This window comes from Littorina saxatilis, linkage group LG4, assembly GCF_037325665.1.
Source record: "Littorina saxatilis isolate snail1 linkage group LG4, US_GU_Lsax_2.0, whole genome shotgun sequence".
In the NCBI taxonomy this organism is placed as follows: domain Eukaryota; kingdom Metazoa; phylum Mollusca; class Gastropoda; order Littorinimorpha; family Littorinidae; genus Littorina; species Littorina saxatilis.
The window spans coordinates 8,048,226-8,061,639 of record NC_090248.1 but is presented as its reverse complement, the minus strand read 5'-3'; positions in this window follow the sequence as shown (position 1 = coordinate 8,061,639).

Sequence of the window (13,414 nt, the reverse complement as noted above, 5' to 3'; positions counted from 1 at the left end):
TCCACTCCTCCTGAAGTGCCTGCAATAGATCGCGGTGATTTGCCGGCGCTTCTTCTCGCCTGCGCACACGTCTGTCCAATTCATCCCAGAGGTGTTCTATCGGGTTCATGTCTGGCGACATGGATGGCCAAGGAAGCACCTGGACATGGTGGTCGGTGAGGAACTGGGTGGTGAGTCGTGCTGTGTGCGGGCGAGCGTTGTCCTGCTGGAATATGGCATCCTGGTCAGCCAGAAGAGGAAGGGCGTGTGGGCGCAGAATTTCCTCCACGTATCGCTGGGCAGTTATGCGCCCTTGGACGTGCACCAGGGTGCTCCTTCCAGCGGTATTGATCGCCCCCCACACCATGACGCCTCCACCACCATGAACGGGTGCCTCATCCACACAGTTGGGCGCGTAACGTTCGTTTACTCTCCGGTAGACCCTCCTCCGACCATCATGTCGCTGGAGCAGGAAGTAGGACTCGTCGCTGAACCACACGTGTCTCCAGTGATTCCGGACGGTCCAGCGAAGGTGCTGGTTGCCCCACTGCACTCGGTTCTGGCGATGGCGGCGGGTGAGGACAGCTCCTCTGTGAGGTCTGCGAGCTCTCAAACCAGCTTCATGCAGGCGGTTCCGCACGGTCTGGTCCGATAATCGGTGTGGCCCGGGGAGAGCCTGGACAGAAGATGAGGCCGACAGGAAACGATTCCGGAGGTGGCGGAGCCGTATGAAGCGGTCGTGAGCAGCAGTTGTCGCCCTTGGTCTTCCCGCTCGTGGCAAGTCAGCAACGGAGCCAGTGGCTTGAAACCTGACCCACAGTCTACTGATGGTGCTCTGGGACACGTGGAAGTGCCTGGCGATTGCACTTTGACTTTGGCCTGCTTGTAAACGACCCAATGCAATTTGGCGGTCTTCTCTGCTCAATCGGGCCATCTTTCGTCGCTGAATTGTCGTCTGATTTCTTTGTGGCGAACAATCCGCTTTTATGGGTTTTGGAAGACATGGTGAGAGCTCAATATTCCCCGAGTTTCACGAGATTACACTGAAGCATGACGAGTGGTCATGCCAAATGAGCAATTTTGACATTGTAGCCACTGATAACGCATGCGTCACGTGCAGAGCTCACTTGTGGCAATGGACGAAAGGTCGACGACCAAATAAACATTTTCTGCAGTTTGGTGGATATCCTTGTAGCCATATAACTAAATTAACCAAATATTACAAGCTATGCGTTTCTTTTTTTGAACAGTATAGATTATGACTGGTTGCGTAGTCTTGCATAAAAAGCCAAGACGCTTTACAATAATTTAAAACAAGTCGCGTAAGGCGAAAATACAATATTTAGTCAAGTAGCTGTCGAACTCACAGAATGAAACTGAACACAATGCCATTTTACTCGTAGCATCGTCAGGCCACCGCTCATGGCAAAGGCAGTGAAATTGACAAGAAGAGCGGGGTAGTAGTTGCGCTAAGAAGGATAGCACGCTTTTCTGTACCTCTCTTTGTTTTAACTTTCTGAGCGTGTTTTTAATCCAAACATATCATATCTATATGTTTTTGGAATCAGGAACCGACAAGAAATAAGATGAAAGTGTTTTTAAATTGATTTGGACAATTTAATTTTGATAATAATTTTTATATATTTAATTTTCAGAGCTTGTTTTTAATCCGAATATAACATATTTATATGTTTTTGGAATCAGCAAATGATGGAGAATAAGATAAACGTAAATTTGGATCGTTTTATACATTTTTATATTTTTTTTACAATTTTCAGATTTTTAATGACCAAAGTCATTAATTAATTTTTAAGCCACCAAGCTGAAATGCAATACCGAAGTCCGGGCTTTGTCGAAGATTACTTGACCAAAATTTCAACCAATTTGGTTGAAAAATGAGGGCGTGACAGTGCCGCCTCAACTTTCACGAAAAGCCGGATATGACGTCATCAAAGACATTCATATAAAAAAATGGAAAAAACATTCGGGGATTTCATACCCAGGAACTCTCATGTCAAATTTCATAAAGATCGGTCTAGTAGTTTGGTATGAATCGCTCTACACACACACACACACACACGCACACACGCACACACGCACACACGCACATACACCACGACCCTCGTTTCGATTCCCCCTCGATGTTAAAATATTTAGTCAAAACTTGACTAAATATAAAAAGACTTTCCCCAGCTGTTTGGTCGCGGCTGGTTGTTTTTACATTTAGTCAAGTTGTGACTAAATGTTTTAACATAGAGGGGGGAATCGAGACGAGGGTCGTGGTGTATGTGTGTGTGTGTGTGTGTGTGTGTGTGTGTGTGTGTGTGTGTGTGTGTGTGTGTGTGTGTGTGTGTGTGTGTGTGTGTGTGTGTCTCTCTCTGTCTGTCTGTCTGTCTGTGTGTGTGTGTGTAGAGCGATTCAGACTAAACTACTGGGCCGATCTTTATGAAATTTGACATGAGAGTTCCTGGGTATGATATCCCCGGATATTTTTTTCTTTTTTTCCATAAATACCTTTGATGACGTCATATCCGGCTTTTTGTAAAAGTTGAGGCGGCACTGTCACACCCTCATTTTTCCATTAAATTGATTGAAATTTTGGCAAAGCAATCTTGAAGGCCGGGGTTTGGTATTGCATTACAACTTGGTGGCTTAAAAACTAATGAGTGAGTTTGGTCATTAAAAATCGGAAACTTGTAATTAAAAAAATTATTTTATTAAACGATCCAAAAACAATTTCATCTTATTCTTCGTCATTTTCTGATTCCAAAAACATATACATATGTTATATTTGGATTAAAAACAAGCTCTGAAAATTAAAAATATAAAAATTATTATCAAAATTAAATTTCCGAAATCGTTTTAAAAACTATTTCATCTTATTCCTTGTCGGTTCCTGATTCCAAAAACATATATATATATGATATGTTTGGATTAAAAACACGCTCAGAAAGTTAAAACGAAGAGAGGTACAGTAAAGCGTGCTATGAAGCACAGCGCAATCGCTACCGCGCCAAACAGGCTCGTCACTTTCACTGCCTTTTGCACTAGCGGCGGACTACGTTCAGTTTCATTCTGTGAGTTCCACAGCTTGACTAAATGTAGTAATTTCGCCTTACGCGACTTGTTGTTTCTTGAGTCTTCAATTTGGATTCTCGGATTGTTTGGAGGGGGTGAAGTGGGGGCATGACTGTGTTGAATTTTAAATGGGTTATTCTTTTCCGTTGCGTTGCCCTGGGTTTGACATTTGTTGTGGCTAAAGCTTCAAACACTCCCCGTCGTCTCCGTCTGTCTGTCTGTCTGTCTGCCTGTCGCTCTCTCTCTCTCTCTCTCTCTCTCTCTCTCTCTCTCTCTCTCTCTCTCTCTCTCTCTCTCTCTCTCGCTCTCTCTCTCTCTCTCTCTCTCTCTCTCTCTCTCTCTCTCTCTCTCTCTCTCTCTCTTTCTCTCTCTCCTTCTCCCTCTCACTTTCGTTCTATAGTTTACTCTCTTTCACACACTCTCTTTCTCCCTTATTTTTTCTCTCGCTCGCTCCATCCCTTTCCATCGCATAATGAAGATTAATTAAACTATTATAGTCTAAAGTACCTGTCTCCCATGTTCATCGATATCTGCCTCAGAAAATCGAAAAGTCCTTTTCAGTCTACGTGTTTTCCTCTTCTTAGTTCATAACCCATCCCAATAGAGAAATCTTCTTTTGTATGGATGATTATCCGACGCTTGACGGCATTTGGTTAATTGGAACTTAAAGTTCATATGATTATCAAATTTACCTCGTGGCTTTAACCCCACAGCCAAACAAACTTTGTCAAGTCGATTGTAGACACGCCTTCAGACAAACTGATCGAGAGGTCCCTATTATCTCTACACGGTGAAATATTTAGTTGGCTTTATTTTGTTTCATCATCTTAACTTTCTCTGTTTCAGGCAATAAGGTTATGTCTCAGCAGAAAGTTCAACAACTAAGTATTGATCAAAATGTAATTGTTATACTGTTTGTGTCGCAAGCGTTGCGTGATTCAGCAGTTGAAAGAGAGATCAGCTTGACCGAAATCGGGCTTCTTTGTCTAGCTGGGTGAATCGGCAATTTTCAGCACAGTACAGCCAAACTGTCAGCATTAGCATTCAACCGCCATTGACTCGTCTAAATCTGCTGACTGCCAGCCTCCCCCCCCCTCCACCAAACTACACAAACACACACACAAACACACACGTATGCACGCACGCACTCACGCTCGCTCGCTCGCACGCACGCACGCACGCATGCACGCACATTCACACGCACACACACGCATGCACGCACGCACACACACACACACACACACACACACACACACACACACACACACACGCATGCACGCGCGCACACACACACACACACACACACACACACACGCACGCACACACAGACTCAACCCTTGTTGACGGAACTTAGCTCAACGCGGTGTCTCTTCGCTGGCTTCAGCCTAAATCAGCTGCTCTTCTTACTAATCTTAGCTGGGGCATTCAGCGTTGCTTGAATGAACTCTGCCAAAATGTCGCCTTTGGGATTTAAAATCAGTAACTCAGGCCCGATAGTCAAATACTCTCTCTGGTACGCGTATTCATAAAAACAAAGTAAACAAGAAATTCCTCCGAGGTAGGAAAAACACCCCCGTCAAAGGGAAATAACCTTCTCAGTTGGTGGCAGTGACTGAGTGAGAATGGTTATTTCCCTTTGACCATTAAGATGTCCCTCTATAAGTCCTTGTATAATTTTAATCCACCAATAACTCCCTAACCGTGTGTTTGACTGGTCCCAATTTTTGTAAGGACCGTCTCAGGAATGTATAGAACCTGTTCACCAAGTTTGGTGACGATCGGTCCGTTCATTCTTGAGATCTATATGCGAACACAAACAAACAAACAAACACATCGACCGAATCCTATACACACCAATAACTCCCTAACCGTGTGTTTGACTGGTCCCAATTTTTGTAAGGACCGTCTCAGGAATGTATAGAACCTGTTCACCAAGTTTGGTGACGATCGGTCCGTTCATTCTTGAGATCTATATGCGAACACAAACAAACAAACACATGGACCGAAACCTATACACACCCCTATACCGGGGGTGTAAAAATAGAGAAACAAATGGGATGGATATTCTCGTCGGGGAATATGCTATAAACCCGCTTCTGACATTAATATTGAAAAACAATAACCGATGAAACCGTTCTCTATTGTTCGATGGAAATACGATAATGCCTACATAACAAAGCAAAGAAAAGAAAATCTCCAACTTATGTTCCACAACAGAAAACCGAAACGTTTTGTAAGAAAAAATAAAACCGACGGGAAAAGACGGCTTGAACCTTCACAGGAATCACTTGATCCGCAACTGAATCCGTTAAGAGTCTATTTATACATTCCAGTGTTATGTTAACGTCTGGTAACACGCGATAAACGATGATAGGCTTTGTATGAGTGCAAGACCTACCCAACAGGACAGAGAAAAGTGAAGAAAAAAAGACAGATAAATAGTCAGGGAAACAGGCAGGCAGAAAGTTATAATGGAAAAACAAAAACATGAAATAACAAGTCGCGTAAGGCGAAATTACAACATTTAGTCAAGCTGTCGAACTAACAGAATGAAACTGAACTCACTGCATTTTTACAGCAAGAGCGTATACTCGTAGCATCGTCAGTCCACCGCTCGATGCACAGGCAGTAAAATTGAACGGGGTAGTAGTTGCGCTGAGAAGGATAGCACGCTTTTCTTTATCTCTATTCTTTTTAACTTTCTGAGCGTGTTTTTAATCTAAACATATCACATCTATATGTTTTTGGAATCAGGAACCCACAAGGAATAAGATGAAATTGTTTTTAAAAACATTTAGTCAAAACTTGACTGAATGTAAACAAGTCGCGTAAGGCGAAATTACTACATTTAGTCAAACTGTGGAACTCACAGAATGAAACTGAACGTAGTCCGCCGCTAGTGCAAAAGGCAGTGAAAGTGACGAGCCTGTTTGGCGCGGTAGCGATTGCGCTGTGCTTCATAGCACGCTTTACTGTACCTCTCTTCGTTTTAACTTTCTGAGCGTGTTTTTAATCCAAACATATCATATCTATATGTTTTTGGAATCAGGAACCGACAAGGAATAAGATGAAATAGTTTTTAAAACAATTTCGGAAATTTAATTTTGATCATAATTTTTATATTTTTAATTTTCAGAGCTTGTTTTTAATCCAAATATAACATATGTATGTGTTTTTGGAATCAAATATTGACGCAAAATAAGATGACATTGTTTTTGGATCGTTTAATAAAAAAAATAATTTTAATTACAAGTTTCCGATTTTTAATGACCAAACTCACTCATTAGTTTTTAAGCCAACAAGCTGAAATGCAATACCAAATCCCGGCCTTCGTCGAAGATTGCTTTGCCAAAATTTCAATCAATTTAATGGAAAAATGAGGGTGTGACAGTGCCGCCTCAACTTTTACAAAAAGCCGGATATGACGTCATCAAAGGTATTTATGGAAAAAAAGAAAAAAACATCCGGGGATATCATACCCAGGAACTCTCATGTCAAATTTCATAAAGATCGGCCCAGTATTTTAGTCTGAATCGCTCTACACACACACACACACACACACACACACAGACAGACAGACACTCACACACACACGCACACACACACACACACACACACACACACACACACACACACACACAGACAGACACACAGACACAGACACACACACACACATACACCACGACCCTCGTCTCGATTCCCCCCTCTACGTTAAAACATTTAGTCAAAACTTGACTAAATGTAAAAAGGAAAGAAAGAAACAAGTCGCGTATGGCGAAAATACAACATTTAGTAAAGTAGCTGTCGAACTCACAGAATGAAACTGAACGCAATGCCATTTTTCAGCAAGACCGTATACTCGTAGCATCGTCAGTCCACCGCTCATGGCAAAGGCAGTGAAATTGACAAGAAGAGCGGGGTAGTAGTTGCGCTAAGAAGGATAGCACGCTTTTCTGTACCTCTCTTTGTTTTAACTTTCTGAGCGTGTTTTTAATCCAAACATATCATATCTATATGTTTTTGGAATCAGGAACCGACAAGGAATAAGATGGAAGTGTTTTTAAATTGATTTGGACAATTTAAATTTGATAATAATTTTTATATATTTAATTTTCAGAGCTTGTTTTTAATCCAAATATAACATATTTATATGTTTTTTGGAATTAGAAAATGATGGAGAATAAGATGAACGTAAATGTGGATCGTTTTATAATTTTTTTTTATTTTTTTTTTTACAAATTTTAGATTTTTAATGACCAAAGTCATTAATTAATTTTTTAGCCACCAAGCTGAAATGCACTACCGAAGTCCGGGCTTCGTCGAAGATTACTTGACCAAAATTTCAACCAGGAACTCTCATGTCAAATTTCATAAAGATCGGTCCAGTAGTTTAGTCTGAATCGCTCTACACACACACACACAGACACACAGACATGGCCCCAAAACTATTTTACTATAACTATGACTAGGGGGAGAAAAAAAAAACCCGGAAAATAATTTTTTTACAATTTTCAGATTTTTAATGACCAAAGTCATTAATTTATTTTTAAGCCACCAAGCTGAAATGCAATACCGAAGTCCGGGCTTCGTCGGAGATTACTTGACCAAAATTTCAACCAATTTGGTTGAAAAATGAGAGCGTGACAGTGCCGCCTCAACTTTCACGAAAAGCCGGATATGACGTCATAAAAGACATTTATCAAAAAAATGAAAAAAACATCTGAGGATATCATACCCAGGAACTTTCATGTCAAATTTAATAAAAATCGCTCTACACACACACACAGACAGACAGACAGACAAACACACATACACCACGACCCTCGTCTCGATTCCCCCCTCTATGTTAAAACATTTAGTCAAAACTTGACTAAATGTAAAAAGAAGAAAAAAAAGAAAGAAACAAAGTAAAGATAAAATTGAACGAGAGTTGTACAAAGAAACTTGAAATACAATAAATTTGCAAACAACAACAACGGTTTTTATCCGACAGCGTATTGTATCAAACAAAACAAAGTCAGATCACTTTTCAGCAAATAGCAAGTGTAAGATTACTGCCTACATCACAAGACAAAAGAGTGTCATTATAAAGTATAAGACTACTTGTTCATAAACGAGACACTAAGTATAAGTGAGGAACAATTGTTATTTGTCTGAACACTATCTAGCATTATAAGTCAACAATAGGACAACTTATTATAAAGCTTAAGTGCAATACAGCCCAACAAAACAAAGTAGCACACACGCACACACACACACAAACACACACACAAACACACACACACACACACACAAACACACACACACACACACGCACGCACACACGCACGCACACACATAGACATACACACACACAAACACAAACACAGACACACAAACACACACACACACGCACGCACGCACGCACGCACGCACACACATAGACATACACACACACAAACACAAACACAGACACAAACACACACACACACACACACGCAGACACACACACACACGTACACACACATACACACACACACACATACACACACCACTTTGGTTACATTGAAACCAAAGTCTCACAGGACACATTATTATACTTTTGTGTTCGTTTGCAAGTCATCTAGGGTAATATAAATGACATTAACCTTTTCTGAAAAAAATTTGAGGGGTTTTATCTCAATAAAATCAAACAAAAGAGAAACACACACAAACACAAAGAATCAAAAGACATTGATTTAAAGAAGGTCATGGATTAAATAAAGTATAGTTTACGATTGCCGGTTCCGTCTAAAATGACACAAATACCTATTGTGTTCTTTCGCAAGTTATCTGAAGTAACTCAAAACCCAGCATCGTTAAAGAAACCGAACAGGGTATGCCCTTTAGAATGAAACAAAAGAGTCGCACAAAAGAAGCCGCACACATATTTGCACAAGACTCGCAAGAATCAAATATTAATAAAACAAAAATAAAAAAAAATGAAATTAATTAGTTTACGATCATCTGCTTTTACATCAAAAGTTTACATTGACGAGTCGTTGTACTTCTTTGACAATTGTGTGCAACTTGACAGAAAAGTGTAAACAAGAGCAAGCGACTGAGAGAGAGAGAGAGAGAGAGAGAGAGAGAGAGAGAGAGAGAGAGAGAGAGAGACAGAGAGACAGAGAGACAGAGAGACAGAGAGAGACAGAGAGATAGAGACAGAGACAGTGACAGAAAGCCAGACAGACATGAGGGTGGTAGAGGGTCGGGCAGAGAGAGAGAGAGAGAGAGAGAGAGAGAGAGAGAGACAGACAGACAGACAGACAGACAGACAGACAGACACAGAGACAGAGAGAGAGGGAGACAGACAGAGACATAGAGCCAAAAAGACATTAAGGTGGTAGAGGGTCGGGCAGAGAGAGAGAGAGAGAGAGAGAGAGAGAGAGAGAGAGAGAGAGAGAGAGAGAGAGAGCCAGACAGACAGACAGACAGACACAGAGACAGAGAGAGAGGGAGACAGACAGAGACAGAGAGCCAAACAGACATTAAGGTGGTAGAGGGTCGGGCAGAGAGAGAGAGAGAGAGACAGAGAGAGATAGAGAGAGAGACAGACAGACAGACAGACAGAGAGAGAGAGAGAGAGGGAGACAGACAAAGACAGAGAGCCAAACAGACATTAAGGTGGTAGATGGTCGGGCTAAATGGAGAGGGCAAACAGAAGAGAAGACAGAGAGACAAGAGGAAGGGAGAGGTGGGTGGATGGGGTGGGGGGGGGTGGACGTTTTCGGGAGGCATAGAGAGGACAAATGATGGAACAAAAGCATAAGAGAGAGGGAGAGCGAGAGAAATAACCATACAACAAGGAAACAGGGAGACCAAAACAGAGAGAGACTGACAGACAGCCAGTCAGACACTCAGCCAGCCAGCCAGCCAGCCAGCCAGCCAGACAGTCAGGCAGACAGACAGGCAGACAAAAAGACAGACAGACAGACAGACAGACAGACAGAGAAATCACAGAGAAATGGTGATATGTGACCCTCCACCACGAAATGAGTCGCATGTCACCTCGCGCGGTTCTGCGCTAGGCTCAATACAAGTCCGGGGAGTGTCTGGTAACAGTGTGAGGGTCACCTTAGTCACAGGCTTATAACTCAAACAGTTTTAGCTCTTTTCTAAAACGGGTTTCACCACTGGATAGAGCATAAACAACTCTTTAGGAAAATGTAAAAATATGAAAATCATGCAAAGGTGACATGCGACTCATTTCGGGGTGGAGGGTCACATACATGCAGTTTGCAAGTGACTACTCCCAATGCCACGCCTCCTCACAAATCCCACTATGTTCCATGTTCTCCTTGTTAGACATGTCAGTCACCAAATGGAGCTATCAGACCCCTTCGTTGCATGTTATAAGGATACCCCCCCCCCCCCAGAAAAAAAATCAAGAAAGTTTTGCAGAACTAATGCAAAACATAAATCAGATTTTTTTTCTCGACAGGGACTTTCTTGGTGGTAGGTGTCTGTTAGTCGTGATTAATTCCTTAACATTTATTTCCAGAAACAAATGGAAGCTGCTTAAATTCTTAAGAAGGCTGGCGGTAAAATAAAATAAATGACGTCATGTTTAACACACGGCAGATAAATATTCGTAAGTAAAACCTCTCTCTCTTCCTGGTTCGTGTATACTATTTTTTTTTTTTTTTTGGATTTTTTTTTAAACCTCAGTTGCATGCAGGTTTGCTACTACAATTATTTTTTTGCCTTATCATTTTTTGTTTTGTTTGTGGCTTGGAGCAAACCTTCTTCATAGGTCTTTTCTTTTCTCTGTCAAATGTGTACATTTTTATATCAATAAACCTTATCAGTAAACTAATATGTTTAAATAAATAAATACATAAAAGTAATCATAACATAAATTTATTCCTAATGTTCAGCTCAGTTTCCAATAATACACCCAAATCTAACTTTTTCCCATATCTAAATTTTCCAATGGTCATTTTGGTAATTAAAATACAATAATTCACAAAGTAAATATAATCACTTTTCAAACTTTCCCTAAAATAACCCAAAAATACATTTTCTTCATTCAAAATGATGGCAACATGTATTTTCTTATACACAAAATCTTTACATATTTTCCAACCCTTCATCACCTCTTGGCAACTAAAAAAGAAATGTTCAAGGGTGTCTAATTCATTACAAACTTCACACTTATTCGATGTTCGTAATCCCATTTTGTTTAATAAAATATTGGTTGGATATATTCTATGTAATAGTTTCCAGTGCAGCAGACGTAATCTTTCTTCTTTTGTGCTGTTAACGGCCAGTAACCAGTTTCTCTTATCCAAATCTACATTATGTTTTCGTTTCCAAAAATCACAGGCACTCGGAATCTGGACATCAAGATCAACTAAACATTTTCTAATAAACTTTGCTGTTATATTACCACCGTTAACAATGAAATCCTGCAATGTAAAATATTGATATGGTAATGTGTCTGTACGTCTGGATTTAAGTGCTGTGCATAATGCATTGTATTCAAACTGTCTGGATGGTTTATAACCCGCTTTTGTTATTGCCCTTGAAATGTTGGCGATCAAGATTCGTTCTGATGAAGCTATTAAGGGTATCCATCTGCCTATGTCACCCTTTGAGGTATCACCCATCACGGTCCTAAAACTGTTATTATATGCTGATGACGTCACTCTTTTTTTGCATGATAGAATAGATCTAGAAAGGGCGTTATACATTTTGAATATATTTAAACGTTTTTCAAACTTGGAAGTGAATGTTAACAAAACGGAAGCCATGTGGATAGGGTCCAAAAAGTTGTGTACAGATCAGTATTTTGGTCTTAAATGGAAATGTAAAGTAAAAATTGTTGGAATTATTTTTTCAAACAATATACCCGCATCGTCTTTAGAGGAAAACTGGTCAAAGAAAATTCAACGAATACAACAAATAATCGCCAATTGGTCAAAGAGAAATTTAAGTATACAAGGTAAAATTTGTATTGTTAAAACCTTTCTTATATCTCAATTCGTTTATATTTTCCAGTCTCTGGCAGTACCTCATCATGTTCTACATCGTATTAATTCCATTTTGTTTAGGTTTATTTGGAAGAAAAAGTATTCAAATACGCGCGCATTTGAAAAAGTAAGACGAACAGTTATGTGTAAAGAAAAAGATTATGGTGGTTTGAATATGATAAACGTAGTTGATATGCACAACTCATTTATGATTTCCTGGCTTGTTAATTTGCAAAACTCCACACAAAAGTATTGGTCTGTTATTCCAAGATATTGTCTGTCATGTCTGGGCATTGGTTTATCGTGCTTTGACTCAAATGCATCTTCGAAAACGATGAATGGCCTCAATATTTGCAGATCATTGTTTTGGAAACAAGTGTTATTGACTTGGCTTGACAATAAAAGTGTTTTCTGTGAAAAGTATGATTTTACACCAGTAATATTAAAGGACCAATGCATTTGGAACAATATGAATATTCAATTTAAACATAAATGCCTATTTTTTAAAGATTTTATAAAACATAATATCTCATTTGTAAAGGATGTTATGAATGAAAATGGTATTATTATTTCTTTTGAAGATTTATGTCAAAAACTGGTTCGTGTATACTACATAAACAACGATTTTCTACCGGCGTGGATCTTTTTTTTATGGTGGGTGTCTGTTAACCGAGGTTTTATTCACTCACATGTATTTCCAGAATCATGAAAGCAGATGTCTTGTGGCGAGAGACTGAGTATGTTTCAACTTGACTACTTTCACTGTGTTCATAGGGTAGACACCATTAGATTCTTTAAGCCGATTAAAACTCATATTTAGACAGCTGACTCAAACCACACTCGAGTGCATGTTTGTGTGCTTTCATGCGTAAACAAATAAAGGGAGTTCTAACTAAAATTCGATCGAAACACCACATTGATTTTGTCTTTTTGACCAAAATATCACATTTGACATATATATCTTGGCAGTCATTGTTCTCCAAGGCCATTTACTGTCTCGAATTGCGTGAAATGCCACATTTCGGTCAAAACTACACATATTTATTATGATACTAATGAGGAAATGTATATGGTGCAAATTCTAACATAGTCCAAGCGCCTTAAAAAAAACATACACAAATAATTAATCATTTACAAAATGCCAAAATCAAATCGTTATATGCATCAACACAAGATTTATTACGTTTATTGTTCGTTTGCAGTATGCTGGAAAAATAGTTTTTCGAAAATATATTGCGATCTGCTCATATTTTGCAATGTGGAAAAGAACATAATAACTACGTCAAAAGTATACCTAATTTGATTTATATTTACTTCGAACCTTACATTACAGGATCTGGTTAATTACTATTTAACTATTAATA